Below are 19,709 nucleotides of genomic sequence, written 5' to 3'. Positions count from 1 at the left end.
AACCCCGGAAAGTTAACTGCCAAGTCTCCACCGGTGGTTGCTGCAGGCACGGAGGGGATGGAGCTGAGCTCTGAGGAAAAATGCAGAGGCTTTGCGGTCCCCCAAATACCAGGAGAGAACTAGAGGAGGGGTCTGTGGAGCTGGGCAGTCCTGTAAGCCAAACGCTAAGAAGCCCAGGGTGCTGCCGCTTGTGGTAAGGTGGGGGAGGGAAGGGAGAAAAGAGGAGAGGAACAGGCTCTGCATCGGGTGGCGTAGGGATGGGGGTGGGGGAAGGGGGATATTCTGAAAGTGATGTACTCCCTAATGCAGGAATCCTAGCCTGCCGAGGAAGGTCCCGGGGGCCCCCCAACACAGCCCCAGAGCACCCTGTCAGGAGGGGGACGGACGCATCCGAGTAAAGGACAGAGGGAGTCCTGGCTGCCCTAAGAACCCAGGAGCTCCTGGCTTCTGCAGTTGGTAACGACCTGGAGCCGGCTGGGGGAGAAGGATGCAGTAAGACATGGGGGAGGGGGTAGAGCTGAGGGGCTGCTGGAGGAAGATCCCGACAGCGCTGCCCTTCCCAGTGCAACCCGGCGAGGGGCCCCGACTCTGTCCCGGCCCTCGGAGGTGGGGGGAGGGGGGCTGCACCACGGAAGGGGCGCCGAGGGCAGGCCAGTGTCCCCCAACGCAGCCAAGAGACGAGAAGAGCGAGGGTGTATGGGGGTGGTGGCCGGTGGTCCTCAACTCTCCTCAGGGACCCCCGGTAAACACGGGAGAAGGAAGCGAGACTTCCAAACACCTGTCCAAAACAGGGAGGGCAGAAACCCAGCTCCACGGCCCCTCGAGCCCCGCCGCGCACTCTGCGGCAAAGCCCCCGACTGGAGATGGGCGAGCCCCGCTCCGGGGTCCCGAGGCGAGAAGGGGAAGTCGGCAGGCAAGGAGCGGCGCCGGGGCGGGGGCTCCGGGGCGACTTACGGCAGCGGCGGCGAGGGAGGCAGCGGCGGCCCTAGCGCGGGGCCCGGGAGGCGCGGCCGGACTGCAGAGGCGCCGAGGTTGCGGCGGGCGGGACTGCGGTGGGCGCCATCTTGGAGCGCTCCCCGCGCCCGCCCCCCGCGCCGCCCGAGTCCTTGCATAATTGATGACTCGCGCCCGCCGCGCGCTGCCGCGCGCGCCCCCGCCGCCGGGCCCCCCGCCCGCTCCGCCCCCGCGCCGACCCCCGCCGCGCGCCCCCCGCCCGTCCGGGCCCGCCCGCGCGCGCCGCCCGCGCCCTCCCGCTCGCCCGCGCCCGGCGGCCCACCTACCCCTGCAGGACGCGCCCGCTCGCCCGCAGCGCGCCGCGCCGCCCGCCCTCGCGCTCGCTGGCTCTCAGGCCGGAGTCCCCGCGCCGCCCGGACCGGATCCGGGGCGAGGGAGCAGGGCGCCGGCAGGGGGCGCCGCGCCGGAGCGCCTCGCGAGCGTCCCCGGGCCCGCCTCCCCGACGCCCCCGCGGAGCCGCGCGGGAGGGGCACCCGGCTGAGCGCCGGGACGCGGCAGCGGGACGGTGCCGGGCAGCCTGCCAGCACCTGAGCGCTGAAACCCGAGGTGTTACGTGGACTCCAGTGCCCCGTGACCCTGGTGAATGCCAAGTCTCACCTGTCTCCTGAACGGCAGCTGCGAAGGAAATGCCCAGCAATATCGCGGTGCCCCGTTGTCGGCAGTGCTGATACCTATAAGCACAAAGAACCCCATCTGCGTGATCTTTGGCCGACTGGAAGAAAAACCAAAACGCAGAAGTCTATAAACAGCAGTTGGAGCCTTGTGATTCAGTGGACAGGGCCCTGGTGTGAGGAGTAGGGACACATCGCTCTCCTGACCGCCCCCAGGTCTGAAGCTTTGTATAAAGGTCACCTTAATCTTTTTGAACCTCCGTTTGCATGTAAAGTAGGCGCGAACATTTGAACTGCTTACTCCACACTCTCCGACGAGGATGTACATAATGTGAGAACTCTTCGCACTTTCCACATATGCCTCTCTACCAGAAGTTCATAGTTAGGAGTGAGAGAGTATGGTCAGGCTGCCACTTACTAACTGGGTAGCCTTGGAGCCTGAACAACCTCTCTAAACTTCGGTCAAAGGCTTACAGAGCCTCCCCTGTAACAGGGAGCAATCCTAGTACCAACCTGGTCGGTTTGTTGTGAGGATTGAAGAGAAGGCATTTCACCCATTTTACAACACAACTTGGCACACGGTTTGCCCGTCACTTAGTGTGCCCACTTCATACGTTTTTAAGTAGCTTTACTGAGGTATGTTTGACCTGCGATAAGCTATCCACGTTGAGAGTGCACAATTTGGACATGTATACACGCATGCAGGTACCACCTGCAGTTATCATCAACATAACCCATGACCTCCAAAAGTTTCCCTCTGCCTCTTTGTAATGTGTCCATGTATCACTCTCCCACACTGGTCCCTCTCCAGGCAACCACCAATCTTCTTTCTATTACTGTACATTAGTTTGCATTTTTCAGAATTTTAAATACATGGAATCATACAGTATGTACTTTTTTTTTTTTTTTTGGTGTGGCTTCTTCCACTCCCATAACTGTTTTGCAATTATCCTGTTGTTGACTATTCAGTTGTCTATAAATAGCTTATTCCTTTTTATTGCTGAGTAGTGTTCATTATAGGAGTATATCACAATGTGTCTATCCAGTCACTTGTTGATGACATTTAGGTTATTTCCAGATTTGCCTATTAAAAATAAAACTGATAGGGGTGTTTGTGTGCAAGCCTTTGTATGAATATGCTTTGCATGTGTATGCTTTTATTTCTCTTGGGTATAAATATCTAGGAATAGAATGACTAAGTCCAATTGTAGGTGTATACTTAACATATTAAGAAAGGGCCAACCTGCTTTCCAAAGTGATTGTGCAATTTTATATTCCTACTAACAGCATATGAGAGTTTCAGTTACTCCACATCCTTGGCAACGTTACCTATGACCAGTCTTTTTTATTTTAGCCATTCTGACAGGTAAGTAGTGGTATCTCGCTGTGGTTTTGATTGGCATTTTCCTGATGACTAAGGTATTGAGCATCTTTTCGTGGGCTTATTTGTTACCAGGAAATCCTCTTGGGTGAAGTGTATGTTCAAGTCCTTTGCCTATTTTTAAAGTTGGGCTGTTTGTTTTCTTATTATTGAGTTTTGAGAGGGATTTATATATTCTGAATAGAAGTCTCTTATCAGATACGTCATTTGTAAATATCGTCTCCCAGTCTGGGCATATCTTTATCCTCTTAATGGTGTCTTTCAAAGAGTAGAAATTCTTACTTTTTATGAAGTCTGATTTAGTATCTTCTCTTCTATGGATGATGTTCTTATAGTCATATTGGAGGTTTTTTGGTTTTTTTTTTTACATGTATATCTAGTTGTTCTTACACTATCTGATTACACTTGCACCCTTGTTAAAAAACAAATCGTTCAGGTATGTTGAGGGTCTATTTCTGTACTCTCTATTCTGTTTTGTTGATCTATGTGTCTATCTTAACACTAATACCACACTGTCTTGATTACTTTGACTTTATAATAAATCTTGAAGTCAGGTAGTGTAAGCCCTCTGATTTTGCTCTTCTTTTTTTCATATTGATTTTGCTATTTCAGATCCTTTGCATTTCCATATGAATTTAAGAATTAGCTTATCAAATTCTGCAAAAAAGCCCCCTGGGATTTTGATCAAGATTGCATTGAATCTATAGATCAATTTGGGGAGAACTGACATCATAACAATAACACACAGTATATCACTCAAGTTATTTCAGCTCTCTTTAATTACTCTCAACCTTGTTGTGTAGTTTTTAAAATACGAGTCTTGCCCACTTTTCTGAGATTTACTCCTAAATATTCATATTTTTATGCTATTGAATAGTATTTTAATTTTCAATTTCTGATTGTTCCTTAGTAGTATATAGAAGTACAATTAATTTTTGTATATTAATCGTATGTGCTGCAACTTTGCTAAATTCACTTATTAGCTCTAGTAGATTTTTTTGTGTGGATTCTACAACATTTTCTACAAAGACAATCATGTCATCTGCAAATAAACACAGTTTTGTTTCTTCCTTTCCAATATTAACGCCTTTTGTTCCTTTTTCTTGCCTTGTAGCACTGGCGAGGACCTCTAGTACAGTGTTGAATAGAAGTGGTAAGAGCAAACATCTTTGTTTTTCCTCATCTTAGGGGGGAAAACATTCGATCTTTCATCATTAGATATGATGCTAGCTGTAGGTTTTTCCTAGATGCCCTTTATCATGTTGAGGAAGGTCTTGTCTATTCTTACTCTCCTGAGAGTTTTTATCAGAATGGATATTGAACTTTGCAATCCTTTCTCTGCATGTGGCTTTTCTTTTTAGTCTGTTAATATGGTATATTACATCCATTGATTTTCACATGTTAAACCAACCTAGAATAATGTATTGATCGTGGAGAATTACACTTTTTATATATTGCTGGATTTGACTTACTAACACTGCCCCGGGGCTCGAACTCACAGACCGCGAGATCGTGACCTGAGCCGAAGTGGGCACTCAACCGACTGAGCCACCCAGGCGCCCCAGAAAAAAAATTTTTTTTTTTAAGTCAGCTCCATGCCCAATGTGGGACTGGAACTCACAACACCAAGATCAAGTCACATGCTCTACTGACTGAGACAGCCAGGTACCCCCAGGGAAAGTTTTTAAACTACAAATTTAATTTCTTTAATAGATGTAGAGCTATTCTGATTTTTTTCCCCTTGGATGAACTTTGATAGTTTATGTTTCAAGGAATTTCTATTTCATATAAACTGTTGAATATATGGGCATAAGGTTGTTCATAATATTTCCATATTATTATTTTACTATCTACAGAATCTTTAATGCTAACTCTCTGATTCCTGAGATTGGGAATTTGTGTCTTCTCTCTCTCTCTCTCTCTCTCTCTCTCTCTCTCTCTCTCTCTCTCTCTCTCCCTCTTTTCCTGATTAGTCTGGCTGGAAGTTTATTGGTCTTCTCAAAGAAGCACTTTTTGGTTACATTGGTTTTTCCCTACTAATTTTTTAAAGTTTATTTATTTATTTTGAGAGAGAGAAAGAGAGAGAGATGAGGGACAGAAAGAGAGGGGGGCGGGGAGGGAATCCCAAGCAGGCTCTGTGCTGTCAACGAGGAGCCCAAGGCGGGGCTTGAACTCATGAACTGTGAGATTATGACCTGAGCCGAAATCAAGAGTCAGACGTTTAACTGACTGAGCAGCCCAGGCGCCCCTCTACTGATTTTTGTGTATGTGTGTTCTATTCCACTGCTTTCCACTCTGATCTTTATTATTTCCTCTACTCTTCTTACTTTGAGTTTCATTTGCTCTTTTTTCCCTAGTTTCTCAAGTGGAAGCTGAGGTCATTCATTTGAGTCCTGCTTCTTTTCTAAAATAGGCATTTATTGCAATAAAGTTGTCTCTAAGCACTGCTTTAGCTGTATCCCACAAATTCTGATCTGTTGGATTTTCACTATAATTCAGATAAGAAATTTTCTAATTTCCCCATTTGATTTCTTCTTTGCCTCATGGGTTATTTTTAGTGTACTCTTTAGTTTTCAAATATTTGTGAATTTCCCATATATCTTTTTTTGTAATTGTTATTTTAGAGAGAGAGTGTGTAAATGGGGGAGAGGGGGAGTGGGAGAGAGAGAGAATCTTAAGCAGGCTCCACAGTGAGCTTGGAGCCCAACATAGGGCTTGATCCCACAACCCTGGGATTATGACCTGAGCCCAAATCAAGAGTCGGATGCTCAAGTGATTGAGCCACCAATGCATTCCACATCTCTGGTTTTCAATTGAGGTGGTTAGACCATTTACAGTTCATGTGTGTATTAATATGGTTGAGGTTAAATCTCACATTGTGCTGTTTCCCATTAGTTCCTTCTGTTCTTTGTTTCTTCTCTTTTCTGCCTTGTTTTGATTAATTAGAATATATTTTGTCATTCCATTTTATCTATATTGCTGACTTCTTAGCGGTAATTCTTTGTTGTGCTATTTTGTCAATATGTGAATTTAAGTGTTTACCGTCACTTGGGTACTAAATTAAACTGTAAGTTCTCAGGCTACTTGTAACTTTGCATCCTTTGTACACAGGAGGTTTTCAATACATACTCACTTAAAGAATGACCTTTTGTTTCTTCTCCTCTTACATCAGTAGACATTTGGTGATTGCCTGCTTAGGGGGCTCCAGGTAATTGAACCAGAGGTTGTTTTTCTTTGTTTGTTTGTTTTAAGTTTGTTTAAGTGATCTCTACACCCAACATGGGACTCAAACTCACAACCCCGAAACCAAGAGTCACACTCTCTTCCGAGTGAACCAGCGAGGCACCCCTAGAAGTCGGTTTTAATTGCAGCAGGCCTCATACTACATGCAGAGATGGAACGCCAGTTTCCAATATGGTAGCTAAATCAGGCTGAGAAAAGAAAGAGAAATTCACAAAAAAAATGATTAAAATTGGAATTACTAAAGCTTTCTGTAGCATAATGTCTAAGAAAGCCAATGTGTAAATACATTTGAAAAAGAAGTTTGAGGTCACCGATTTTTCAAAAATCCCATCTCATAACATAAAGAAACCCTTTTCTCATAATAGATGCTTTTGTAAATGGTTTATATTTTGCATTTTCCAAACCTCTGGTTGTTACAGAGTTCTCTATCCTTTCTCCAATGTGTTAACAAACGTGGGAATTCAGCCTTTGGGATCACATGGGGATCAAGTAATAGAATCTGTAACTTTTAAGCTTCAGGTAGGTAATCTTACAAACTTTTCAAAATATGAGAATATTTGCTGACTCCATGAGAATCTTGGAAGTCATCAAAAATGTCAAGGATTTCCTTTAACAACTAAGCTCATATCAGGAAAGAGCTCAATATGCTGAGAAATGAGTTTCCATTTAGAAAGATGAAAAAGGGATTAGACTTACCCAGTGTTGCTCCAGAGGGCAAAACCAAGGGAATTCCTAGGAGACAGATGCCAGCTCACAACGAGGAAGAATGTTCTCACAGAGCTGATCAGCAACAACACAGACCGCCCCCGAGGAAAGGAGCCGAGGTGTTAGTTCAAGGAGATGCTGTAAGATCAGTTGTTCCGGATGTGTTTAGGGTCAAGGACTCCTTGCAAATCTGATGAGAGCTGTAGGTCGTTCCTCGCAGATAAATCCGCAGACCCACGCACACTTATGGACATATACTCACGCACAATTTTACATTCGATTGTGAAGCCCATCCTTGAACCCCAGGCTAAGAATGTCTGGTGTACACAGATGTTTAAATTGTGAAGTGCGACGATGCCCCTTCCCCTCTCAGAGCCTATCACCCTCCGCTTCTATCCCCATCGGCGGCGCCACCACCTTTGGAGGTCGTCCAGAGTTCCCTGATTTGGAAATCCAGCAGAAGTACTTTGGGATGTTCTGTCCCACTTCTTCTTTCTACCCTTTGACCCAATAATAATTTACTTCATCTTCTATCTCTCCTTCCAGACATTACTGCTTCCTCTAAATTTACTGCTCCCTTCAGTGGAAACAGGATTTAATTCCTTAGCTTGCTGCGATGCCAGCAGACTCCAGTCTGAAGATTTTATCTCTGAGATTACTCCTAATCTCCTCCCACAGTGGCAAGCCCTGCAGAAATATTGGCAATATGGAAGATATCACTCATTCTTCCTTTTCACTGCAGCCGGTGCGACATCCCCGGCCACAATGTGCCGCATGTGTTAGCCTGTGGACTTTCGGACTATCCTACTTTGGGTTTATCTTACTTTTGGCTTATCCTGCTTTTTACTATGGCTTTGCAAATAATTTACCAATGAGTTTGGTCAGACACTATCTACAGGAGCATACCTCATGCTTCAAGGTCAGCATCTGGACCCCACTGATGGTACTGCTATGCATGCTGTGCAGTAAGTCCACTCTTTGAAGGGCATGGTTGAGAGTCAGTAGTCATAGTGGTCAGCCATGTGGACTGTGGGGCCAGATGCCAGGGATTCAAATCTAAACATCAAGCTATGTAACTACCATGTGTTGGTTTCTTTATCTGTTAAATGGGGACAATGATAGCTCCTGTCCCACAGGGTTGTTATGACAAGATTCTATTAGTGCACATAAACACTTAGAATGGCACCCAGCTCCTTCTAACCACTCTGTAACTCATAGTTTATTATACACATGCTCAAGATAGAAAACCTCTTTATTTGCCTCATTTCTAGTGGACCCTAAGTCCTGGGAGCTCTTGCTCCTTAATGCCTTTGACTTTATATCCTCCTTCCCACTGACATTGTCCGAATCATTTCTTGCCGTTACTACAGTGACGGGGTATTGTTAGCAGAGTGTTATTAATTTTGCTTCCCTCAATGTAAACTGGTGCAACCACTGTGGACAGCAATATGGAGGTTCTTCAAAAATTTAAAAATAGAACTACCTACGATCCAGTAATCACACTACTGGGAGATTACCAAAAAAATACAAAAACACATATTCAGAGGGGACACAAGCATCCCTATGTTTATTGCAGCATTATGTACAATAGCCACATTATGGAGCAGCCCGTGTCCATTGATAGATGAATGGACAAAGAAGATGTGGTATGTATACACATACACAATGGAATATTATTTAGCCATAAAAAGAATGAAATTTTGCCATTTACAACAACATGGATGGAGCTACAGAGTATAATGCTAAGTGCAGTTAAGTCAGAGAAAGACAAATGCCATATGATGTCACTCATATGCAGACTTTAAGAAACAAAAATGAGCAAAGGAAAAAAAGAGAAACCAAAAAACAGTATTTTTTGATGTTCTTAATTTATTTTTGAGGGAGAGACCGTGAGCGGGGAGGGGCAGAGAGAGAGGTTCCACCCTGACAGCCACGAGTCCAATGCAGGGCTCAAAATCATGAGCCGTGAGATCATGACCTGAGCTGAAGTTGGATGCCCAACCAACTGAGCCACCCTGGCATTCTGAGAAACAGAGTCTTAAACATAGAGAACAAACTGATGGTTACCAGAGGGGCGGGGGGAATGGGTGAAATAGGGGAACAGGGGTTAAAAGTACATTTACCATGATGAGCACTGAGTAATGTATAGAATTGTTCAATCACTATATTGTACACCTGAAACTAATATAACACTGTATGTTAACTATTCTAGAATTAAAATTAAAACTTAAGTAAAAAAGGTTTTTTTGCTTCCCTCTCCCAGCCATATGACCTTGCAATGTCCTGGAGTAAACAGAGTTTATTTCCCCGCCTCAGTAACTTTGGATTGAGCTGTGTGAGTTGCTTAGTTCAATAGAAAGTTAGCACAACACAAGCCGAGCAGAGGCTTTATGTGTGCCTGTACTCCATTTTGTTTGGTCTCTTTCACCAAGATCTACCCTGAGAAGAGAATGTCCCCAAGCAGTCTCCAGTCCAGGGCTAATGTAGAAACACATGGAGCAGAACTGGACCCCCTGCAGCCTCAAGCCTGGAATCCAGCCCACCCTGACTGAGATGTGGTCAACCTACAGACCTGTGAGTGAGGAACACTTACTTTCGGAGTGGTTTGTTATGCAGCATGAATGCAGCAGTAGCTGACTAATACAACCATACACGTTCTGTGCTTTATGACACTTTCTCTAACTTCCTGCCAAGTCACAACCAATCATTTAGTATTATTTTTGTTAGACAAATAATCACAGTGTATTGCAGATATAATTTATATGAGCAGTCTATCTGCTCAGCTATAATGTGCATTTCCAGAGAATCCGAGGATACATTCCCGGCACTCCATTGGGCCTGGATAAAGTGTAATGTGACAGACAATCCCTTGCATAAGTTACTTGCTGCCTAGTAGCTTAGCTTCATTTCCTCTTACTACCCCCCCCCCCCCTGCACAAACATGTCATCTCCTAGCAGTGCTGAGATGCTTTTAGTTCCCCCAAATGTCCACTGCCTGCAGCTTCTGAACTGTGTACCAAGGCACCCCAGGACACTTAACTCACCGGGGCGTTGGGAGATATTTTAACTTTTTTGAGGAAAATGCACCAATAATTAACATCCATCAGACCCCGCACCAACTAGTAACTGAGGTAATTGACAATTTCAACGTTAGATGACAAGCTTCCCTTGCGAGATTATCTCTTTGCAAAGCTGGGTTTTCAAGAGGTGCTATGACAAAAAGCAAACACCATGTGAAAATCAGCGTGGAGGAGGAAATTATGGTGCCGGTGTCCAGTCGGATTCCAACATCCGAGAAACTGTGTGTGCGCAACAGATGCACACATCCCAATGTCCCACAGTGACGTCATTAGTAGGTCATCGTGATAACTTAAGAGTAGAATAAAAAGATTATTTTCTTTCAACTTATATGTATTACTTTTTCCTGCAGCTACTTAGTTGTTAGGACATAAATATTTATTAAGTTACTTGGACCTAGTTAGTCAATACTGGAACTGTTAGGCATTACTTTTGCCCAATGCCATGAAAAAGTCACCAGAACATTGAGGATGCATGAACTGAGAAAGTTTAGAAATGTCGGCCCTGTGCCATTTCACTCTTCTAGACCTTTACTCATTCCATGTTTGTATTTGCAATGCCCGGGGTTCATCTGGCCAATTCTCATGTGTCCTTCAAAATAGTAGCTTGGGTTCAGCCTCCTCCAAGAAATCTGCTTTGGTTGTCATTGACAGAGGTGGTGGCGGATGAGTCTGGCCCAGTGCCTACGTCACATTGAAGTTCTCTCCTCTCTTTGTCAGCATTCTATGTATAGTAATGCTCACCAAATAATAAAAAGTTTATTCCTTTTAAATGTCCCCAAGAAGAAACTCCAGAGTCACCCTTGACGACTGTCTTTCTCTCAACCCCCACATCTGACCTATCGGCAAATCCAGAGTCTACCTTCTCTCACCACATCTACCTCAGGTCCAAATCGCCATTCTCTTTGTCTTGACTTGTTTCAAAAGATTCCTAGCTGACCTCCCTGTTTCTACCTTGGCCCCCTTCAGTCTTTCCTCAACTCAGCATCTAGAAGGATCCTTTTATTTTATTTTATTTTATTTTATTAATGTTTATTTTTGAGAGAGAGACAGAGAGACAGAGAGAGAGAGAGACAGAGCATGAGTGGGGGAGGGGCAGAGGGAGAGGAAGACACAGAATCCGAAGCAGGCTCCAGGTTCCGAGCTGTCAGCACAGAGCTCCACACGGGGCTCGAACTCACAGACCGCGAGATCATGACCTGAGCTGAAGTCAGACACTCCACCGACGGAGCCACCCAGGCGCCCGTAGAAGGATCCTTTTAAATAGAAGTTAGATCCAGTTATCCCACTCAAAAGCCTCTAGTAGCAGTGAAAGACACAATCTGTGAATTACAAGGCCCCCCACGATTGGCCCCTGCTAGCTCTCTGACTCCATCGGCCTGTGGCTTCACTCATGCTGCACGCACTGGTCTCGCCCATCGCTCAAACACACCGGGCGCACCACATAAGTTGCACTCGTTGATCCTTCTGCCTGGAACTCTCTTCCTCCAGAGAGCCACAGGGTGCTCCCTTATTCCTTTTAGACATGAACTTAACCGTGTCCTTCCCAAGGACCCCTTCCCTGGCCATCCTATCCAAACTTTCAGCCCCACCCCCAACACTTCCAATTGCCCTTGCCTGTTTTATTTTTCTCGTTAACACGTACCGTTATCTAACATACTGTGTAATTCACTGATTTATCTGTTTATCATCTGACTCTCCCACCAGAACATGAACTCTGGCGGGGGGGGGGGGGGGGGTGAAGGGCAGGAATTTTTGTCTACTCTGTTCACTGCTTCATCCTCAGTATCTAGAACAGTATCTGTCAGATACTCAAAATAAAAGTGTTGAATGAATGACAAAAGGAAAACTGAAATGTGAAAAAACAAATGGTACTGGCACAGAGTCGGACAAATAGGTGGAACAGAATAGAAACCCCAGAAACAGGGGTGCCTAGGTGGCTCAGTCTGTGGAGCGTGAGACTCTTGATCTCAGGGTTCTAAGTCTATCCCCCATGCTGGGTGTAGAGATTACTTAAAAATAATAAAATCTTGGGGCACCTGGGTGGCTCAGTCAGTTAAGCATCTGCATCTGACTTTTGATTTCAGCTCAGGTCATGATCTCACGTTCATGAGTTCTAGCCCTGTGTCCAGCTCTGCACTGACAGCATGGAGCCTGCTTGGGATTCTCTCTCTCTCTTTCTCTCTGCCCCTCCCCTGATCTCTCTCTCTCTTTGTCTCCCCCTCTCAAAAACTAAATAAATAAACATATAAAAAAGATATCCCAGAAACAGACCTCCCATACATGAAACCTAGATGTATGATCACAGGAGACATTGCAGTTGAATGGGGAAATGACAGACTTTTCAATAAATGGTGGGGGAACAATTGAGTAACCACATGGAAAATAATAAAGTTAAGACCTCTACTTCTAGTTGAAATAAAGTTCTAAATGTGAAAGCCAGAACTATAAAAGCTTTGAATATAAAACTGGGGGGGGGGGGGCGGTAGTGGAAGAAAACCTCATGACGTCAAAGTTTAAAAGAAGAATTTCTTAAGCAAGACACAAAAATCGCTACCTACAAAGGAAAAGGTAAATCCAGACCTGATCAAATTAAGAGTGTCTGTTCCAAAAGATTTCATAAAGAAACTGAAAAGATAAAGTGTTGGGTATGAAAAATATTTGAAACACAGACAACTGACAAGAGTCTAGGATTAAGAACTCCTGAAGTCAGGATTCAAACCATCAAGGCACCATCAGGATAACCAAGCAGCATGGCGTTATCCAGTCAGATTGAAGATGGGCTATTCCGTGTCCCAGCAAGTTTACTTTCAGGTGTCTCCCTTAGAGAAACACATGCTCATCTGCCACGGGACACGTCGATAAGAATGTTCACAAAAGCAATGCTTACAATAGTCAAATGTCATTCCTCTAGAGGTGACAGGCAGGACTGCTCTACGGCAATGAACATGAACTGACCAGCTCCGTAGGAAACATCATGTTGGACACAGAAGCAAGACGCAAAGTGCATGGAGACGATTACTCCCTTTAGACAAAGTTCAAAAACAGATCAACTGCATTGCAGCGTTTAGGGATCAGACACAGTGGTAAAACTCTAAGGAAACGCAATAGATGCATTATCACCAAGGTGAGGATAATGGCTTCGTCTGTGGGGGAAGGAAGGAAATCGTTTTTGGAAAAGGACGACTGGACGGCAGTGTTCTGTTTCTCGACTTGAGTGGCACTTTCCAGGTCTTCATTTCCTAATTTTTCTTAAAAACTCTGTTTTATGCCCTCTGCTGTATGTATGATGCATCTCACAATAAAATAAAATTAGAAAAAGTAGAAAAAGATGAGGAAAGACGGCAGCTGTTAACACACCAGAGACAGAGGCCGAAAGGTCTAAGAAAATATAGTTCTGGCAATAAAATGGAAATATTGGATTACTTGAAAAGTGAGCTGTCACACGTGCCGTTGGTGTAGCTCTGTGATTTGGGTGATCCTGCCATCAGTATCGGGTAAAAAGGCTCATCAGATAAGATAAATGAGTGAGAATCTGAAAGAGTCATTCAAAACGTTCAGTTGCTTTGTGAGCGGAAACCTCTATACTGGAATGGTGTATCGATGAAAGTGCTAGAAATTGCAATAATGGATCAACACTATCATCTCACTGGCTACACACAATAGACTTTCATTTCTCACGTGCAGCCCAGCGGCCGACGGCCAGGAAGGGGAATAAAGCAGGTCTGTCCCACATAGTCATTCAAGAACTTCCTGGATGTCACTATTCAGCCTGCAGATCCCACACGAAGTTTTCACGGCCAGGCCTAGGAGTGGTCACGTCACCTGGGCCTATGTTCCACGGGCCAGAATTTAATCGTAGGGTTCCACATGCAAGGAAGGTTGGAACATATAATCCTTTGCCAGAAGCCACTTTAGAACAACAGCTCCACATTGTGGGAGGAGATCGTGAGACTTTTTTTTTTTATTATTATTATTTTTAACCTTTATTTATTTTTTTGACACAGACAACGGACGGGAGAGGGTCAGAGAGAGCGGCAGACGCAGAATCCGAAACAGGCTCCCAGCTATGGGCATGGAGCCCGACGTGGGGCTCGAACTCACGGACCGCGAGATCTCGACCTGAGCCGGAGTCAGACGCGCCACCGACTGAGCCACCCAGGCGCCCCTTGTGAGACTTTAATAAACAGCTAGCCATCGCTGCCATGATGGTCGTCATGATTTTAGGGATTTGTGAAGACTTCAAAATATATATTTTTTGAAGATCAAGATTCGATTGTTCACCAGTTACAGCGTTATAATAGTACATTGTATACACTGTGAACTTCATAATGACAAAGGCTGAATCTTTGGGGTGCCTGGCTGATTCAGTCGGTGGAACATGAGAATCCTGATCTTGGGGTTGTGGGCTCGAGCCCCACATTGGGTATAGAAATCCCTAAAAATAAAATCTTAAAAGAAAATCGCAAAGGCTACGTCTTTTATTTTAGCAGGTAAAAACACGCAGGAAAGTTATTAACCCCTCATCATATTTTACACAAAAGGTGGCATAGTGAACAGTGTTCTGTATGTCGCTTTTATTCACTTAGTAATATATCTTGGAAATCTTCCCACGTCCCTACATAAAGAGCCTCTCATTCTTTGTTATAACCGCATAGTATTCTACTATATGGATGTTTTTTCATTTCTTTAACCAAGGACTGGTCCTATGTCCCCAACACCTGATATATGGGGAGAGCACTTGGTAAATATTTGGTAAATGAATACCTTTGCCTTGAAGAAGATGGTACTATGATAAAGCGTAGAAACCTAGACACGGAAAAGGCAAAGAACATGATATGTAACATTATACATGATGCATAACATGAAACAAACAGAGGTAATTTATCTTAAAAGGCAATTATTTAGGGGGTGCCTGTATGGCTCAGTCGGTTAAGCGTCCAACTTCTGCTCAGGTCATGATTTCACAGTTTGTGAGTTCGAGTCCCACTTCGGGCTCTCCGCTGTCAGCACAGAGCCCACTTCAGATCTTCTGTCCCCCTCTCTCTGCACCTCCCCCCCCAAAAAAAAGCAATTATTCAGGCAGTTATGTGGTACATGATATCTAAGAGCCCAAGTTCTGGAGTCAGACCCCCTGAGTTGCAATCCCAGCTCTACCATATACTAGTTGTATGACTTTGGGCAAATTATTCACTCTCACTGTGCCTCTGTTCCTTCATTTTTTTTTTCAACATTTATTTTATTTTTGGGAGAGAGACAGAGCATGAACGGGCGAGGGGCAGAGAGAGAGAGGGAGACACAGAATCGGAAACAGGCTCCAGGCTCTGAGCCATCAGCCCAGAGCCCGACGCGGGGCTCGAACTCACGGACCGCGAGATCGTGACCTGAGCTGAAGTCGGACGCTTAACCGACTGCGCCACCCAGGCGCCCCTGTTTCTTCATCTTTAAATCGAACTAATGACCATAAAGCACTCTGCACGATTCCTGGCGTATGCCCTGCACTCAGTACAGGTTAGACGTTATTAGCAGCTGGGGCTAACAAAGGAAGTCTCATGGGGGTGCGCTTTGACGGGGAAGGAGGGCGGTGGTGCAGTGGTACATAGATCTCAGCAGGAAGAAATGCGGGGAACAGACGTGTGGAGATGGGATCCACAAGGACTATGGGGGAGATGTCAACAGATTTGCGGTTGGGGCACAGACAAGCTCCTGGGGGGTAATGAAAAACTGAGATTGGTGAGATGTGGGCTTTGATAGCAAATTGCAGTTTATGCTTAATGTCAGGGTCAGTCTGAAGGAGGCCATAGCAACCTCTCTGTTTCGGGAAGATCATTTTAATCAGCAGATGCATCAGACCAGAGAAAAAGCAAAGGAAGAGAAAAGAGTGAATACTGTGCTCCTACTCGGTGTTGACTTTGGCACTTCACAAACTTGATCTTGTGCCATCCTCAACAACTCGACTCTGTGATGTGGGTATCGTTAGTCCTATAGAGAAATAACTGGGCTTGGAGGGGCCAAGCACATCGTCCGTGGCTGGAGAACAAGGAACTGATAAAGTCAAATAAAAACCCGAAGTCGTCTGACTCGAAAGCAGAGGTGTGCCGGAGCTGACTCACAGAGGCTTGCAAGAGCTGATAGTTAAAATTTCAGGAAATTTGGGAGCTTGTTAAACACGGTCATTATTAAAAATTAAATGGGGGCGGGGCGCCTGGGTGGCGCAGTCGGTTAAGCGTCTGACTTCAGCCAGGTCACGATCTCGCGGTCCGTGAGTTCGAGCCCTGCCTCAGGCTCTGGGCTGATGGCTCAGAGCCTGGAGTCTGTTTCTGATTCTGTGTCTCCCTCTCTCTCTGCCCCTCCCCCGTTCATGCTCTGTCTCTCTCTGTCCCAAAAATAAATAACGTTGAAAAAAAAATTAAAAAAAAAAATTAAATGGGGGCACCTGGGTGGCTAAGCATCTGACTCCTGATTTCGGCTCAGGTCGGGATTTCACGGTTTGTGGGACAGAACTGACAGTGCAGAGCCTGCTTGGGATTTGCTCTCTCCTTCTCTCTCTGCCCTCCCTCGCTCACGTGCTCTCTCTCTCTCTCTCTCTCTCAGTCTCGCTCTCAAAATAAATCAAATAAACTTGAACAAAATTAAATGATGCACACTTATAACTAAATATATTTAGATCAAGGTAATAAATACTCAAAATCCATCCCTTCCCAATTACAATCGCTACCTTTTACTAGTGGCTGTGTCTTTAAGGTTATTTACAACTCTCACATCTGTAGGGTGGAAATGCAGTTGCCCACCTCTTCCCATCTCCACGTTGGTAAGATCACACTGACAGCCTGAAACTGGCCACGACGGGAGCGTTTGCAACTCAGCATTTGGCACGAAGTACAAATCAGGGCTTAATATCATTGTGTCAATTGTCTAGACTTAAGCAGGTGGTGGGACGTGTTAATCACGTGGACTACACTCAGAGTCGTGCCATGTCTAGATCTGTCGCATTTTCCACAACACAAACACGTCGAGGAAGGATTCTTTCAGCATCAGAAGACCGTTACCTGGTTCACCAAAGAAGTCACTTCTGTCGCTGACGGGTGAGCGAGGTTCCAACAAACGTCTTTGCGGCTTCACTTTGCCCTTATTCATTCACGTAAGCCAAAATACCAACCAATATTCTTGTCAGAGCTGTGCTCCTTTGTCACTTGAAACCGCAGGTTGGCTCTGGATACAGAAAGAGGGAGAAATCCAGAAAAGTGTCCTGTGGGAGTCAGTTGGCTAATTGGCGATATGGTACTTTATAACAGAGTCCTATAGATTTAATATAATTTGTGAACTGTGTGCTATACATCCTTTATATCAGCAAAATTTATAATAAACACATACATGTGCCCATTTTTTCCAGAGAGACAGTTGGTAAACATTTACTAACACCCCTTTGCTTTAATTTATCACACCACCTTGTCTCCCAAGGGGAGAGGGAGACCAGCCACGCTTCTCCATGTCAAGTTAATGAAGACCAGCCTCTATCAAGCATAGTATATTTATTTTAGGCAAACTCTGTTATTTTCTTTTGACCTCTTCCCTGATTTTCTTCTAGATCCTTGAAATACATCACTGCTTATTTTCAGCCCAAATTATGCAAGTATGTAAGACTTCCTCTCACTCTGTAAATAGTAATTTTCTGACTTTGCCTTTCCCTTCAACACACTGATTCATCAATTCTAAGATGCACATTTTTTCACATTTTAACATCTCTGAAATCGAGAAGCCTCTTATAGTCACTGTCGGCCAGGCAGCAGCTGTGTCACTGTCTTCACATGTGTGAACTTGGCCATAGCTATTCCGTTGGCATCACTGCGGATGAGTCTAATTGATGTTTAAAATATCTTTTAAAAGATTGCCCATTGAAACAAAAGATTATTATAGTAACAGGAAGGCAGAGAAACAAAGCAGTGGGGGCAGATTGGTGGTAATAAAGTAAAAATTCCACCCTGGAGGAATGGCCCAAATCTAAATTCTATTGTAAGGACTGGGGCGCCTGGGTGACTCAGTGGGCTAAGCATCCGACTTCCACTCAGGTCATGATCTCGCAGTTCATGAGTTGAAGTCCTGTGTCCGGCTCTGTGCTGACAGCTCAGAGCCTGGAGCCTGCTTAAGATTCTGTGTCTCCCTCTCTCTGCACCTGCCCCCCGCCCTCTCTCTCTCTCAAAAATAAATAAACTTAAAAAAAAAACTCTTAAAAAAAATTATCTTGTAAGGACCAACCAAGAGTTTTACCGGACTTAAGAAAAGAAGAGACAGACCCACAACTAGATGAGGTTGTGCTCAATTTTGTATCTGAAATATGTGCATAAGCAATGTCTATCATAACACCATAAGCCAAACAAGGCAACCGAAGGTAAGAAAACTGTCAAATCCCATGGAATAAACCAAAGAAATCTCAAAGCAATGAGAAGCTGATAGGACCATTTCATGTGTCACCCAGGACCATTGTTAAGGCATGGTTTCACATTTAATTAGCAACACTTCCCCCTTATAAGTGGCTTATTAAAATGATGGTACATTTATAGTCAGTGGTATTGGAGATTTGCTGAAATCTGACTACTAGCTTCATTTTCCTCTCCCATCCATCATTTTTAAAAAATGTGTTTAATTTTTATTTGGTTTTTAAAGTTTATTTATTTATTTTGAGAGAGAGTGTGGGCAGAGGTGGGGGGCAGAGAGAGAGAGGACAGAGAGAATCCCAAGAAGGCTCTGCACTACCAGCACGGAGCCCCACATGAGCCATGAGATCATGACCTGAGCCGAATTCGGATGCCTTACCAATGGAGCCACCTAGGCACCCCAGAAGATTTTATTTTTAGGTAATGTCTACACCCAACGTGGGACTTGAACTCACCACCCCAAGGTCAAGAGTCGCGGGCCCCACCAACTCAGCCAGCCAGGCACCCTGCTTCTAGCTATCATTTTATAGCAAACATTGCTTCGCACGTATATCAAACATCTTGTGTGTTTCCGTGCTTCATTGCAGAAATGCCAACAGCTACTCTGCAACCAGAGCAGGCCACGTGGTTTGTCCTAGCTCCAGCCAGCCCTCTTCAGCCTTACTTCCGGTAACATGCTGGCCAACTCCTTGCATAAAGTAACTTTAGATTGAGGTATAATACAGATTTAAAAATTGCAAATATTAGAAACGTGCAGCTCAATGCGTTATCAGTGAACGCTGCCCAGATTAAGAAGTAGGACATTAGGGGCTCCCGGATGACTCTGTTGTTAAGCATCTGACGTGGGCTCAGTTCATGATCTCACAGTTGGTGAGTCGAGTCCCACATTGGGTGAGCAGGAGCCCGACTTGGGGTAAAACACCCTGGGTGAGCCCTGGGTAAGCGCCACTTCTCTCTCTCTCTCTCTCTCTGCCCTTCGATCACTTGTGCCTTCTCTCTCTCTCAAAAAAAAATATATTTTCTCCCTGTTTCTCCCTCTGCTCCTCTTCCCCACTTGCACTCTCTCTCTCTCAAAATAAATAAATAAACTTAAAAAAAAAAGAAATAGGACATTAATAGCACCTCAGAAACCCTTCTCAGTACCCACCCCTGTTACTAACTCTATCTACTTCCCTCCCCAGAGGGAACCTGAGAGCACAGATAAGTTTTGCCTATTTTTAAACTTTATATAAACAGAATTGAG

The 19,709-nt window shown here is 44.8% G+C and overlaps 1 protein-coding gene across 9 annotated transcripts in view; it reads right to left on the bottom strand.

The window, feature by feature from the left end:
* The window catches only part of SCN8A (sodium voltage-gated channel alpha subunit 8), a 179,174-nt gene extending 177,777 nt beyond the window's left edge, over positions 1-1,397 (bottom strand). For 8 of the 9 annotated variants that reach the window (XM_023257082.2, XM_023257084.2, XM_023257086.2 and 5 more), the window contains exon 1: positions 955-1,098. The gene's annotated coding sequence lies outside the window, so the exon portion shown is untranslated. Of the gene's footprint in view, positions 1-954; positions 1,099-1,280 lie in introns of those variants that run through there. The other variant, XM_023257081.2, reaches the window with a different exon arrangement.
* Between the last annotated feature and the right edge of the window lie 18,312 nt (positions 1,398-19,709).

Source organism: Felis catus, chromosome B4 (assembly GCF_018350175.1).
Source record: "Felis catus isolate Fca126 chromosome B4, F.catus_Fca126_mat1.0, whole genome shotgun sequence".
Taxonomy (NCBI): domain Eukaryota; kingdom Metazoa; phylum Chordata; class Mammalia; order Carnivora; family Felidae; genus Felis; species Felis catus.
The sequence above is the reverse complement of the archived record's forward strand: the minus strand, read 5'-3'. Positions and strand labels throughout refer to the sequence as shown.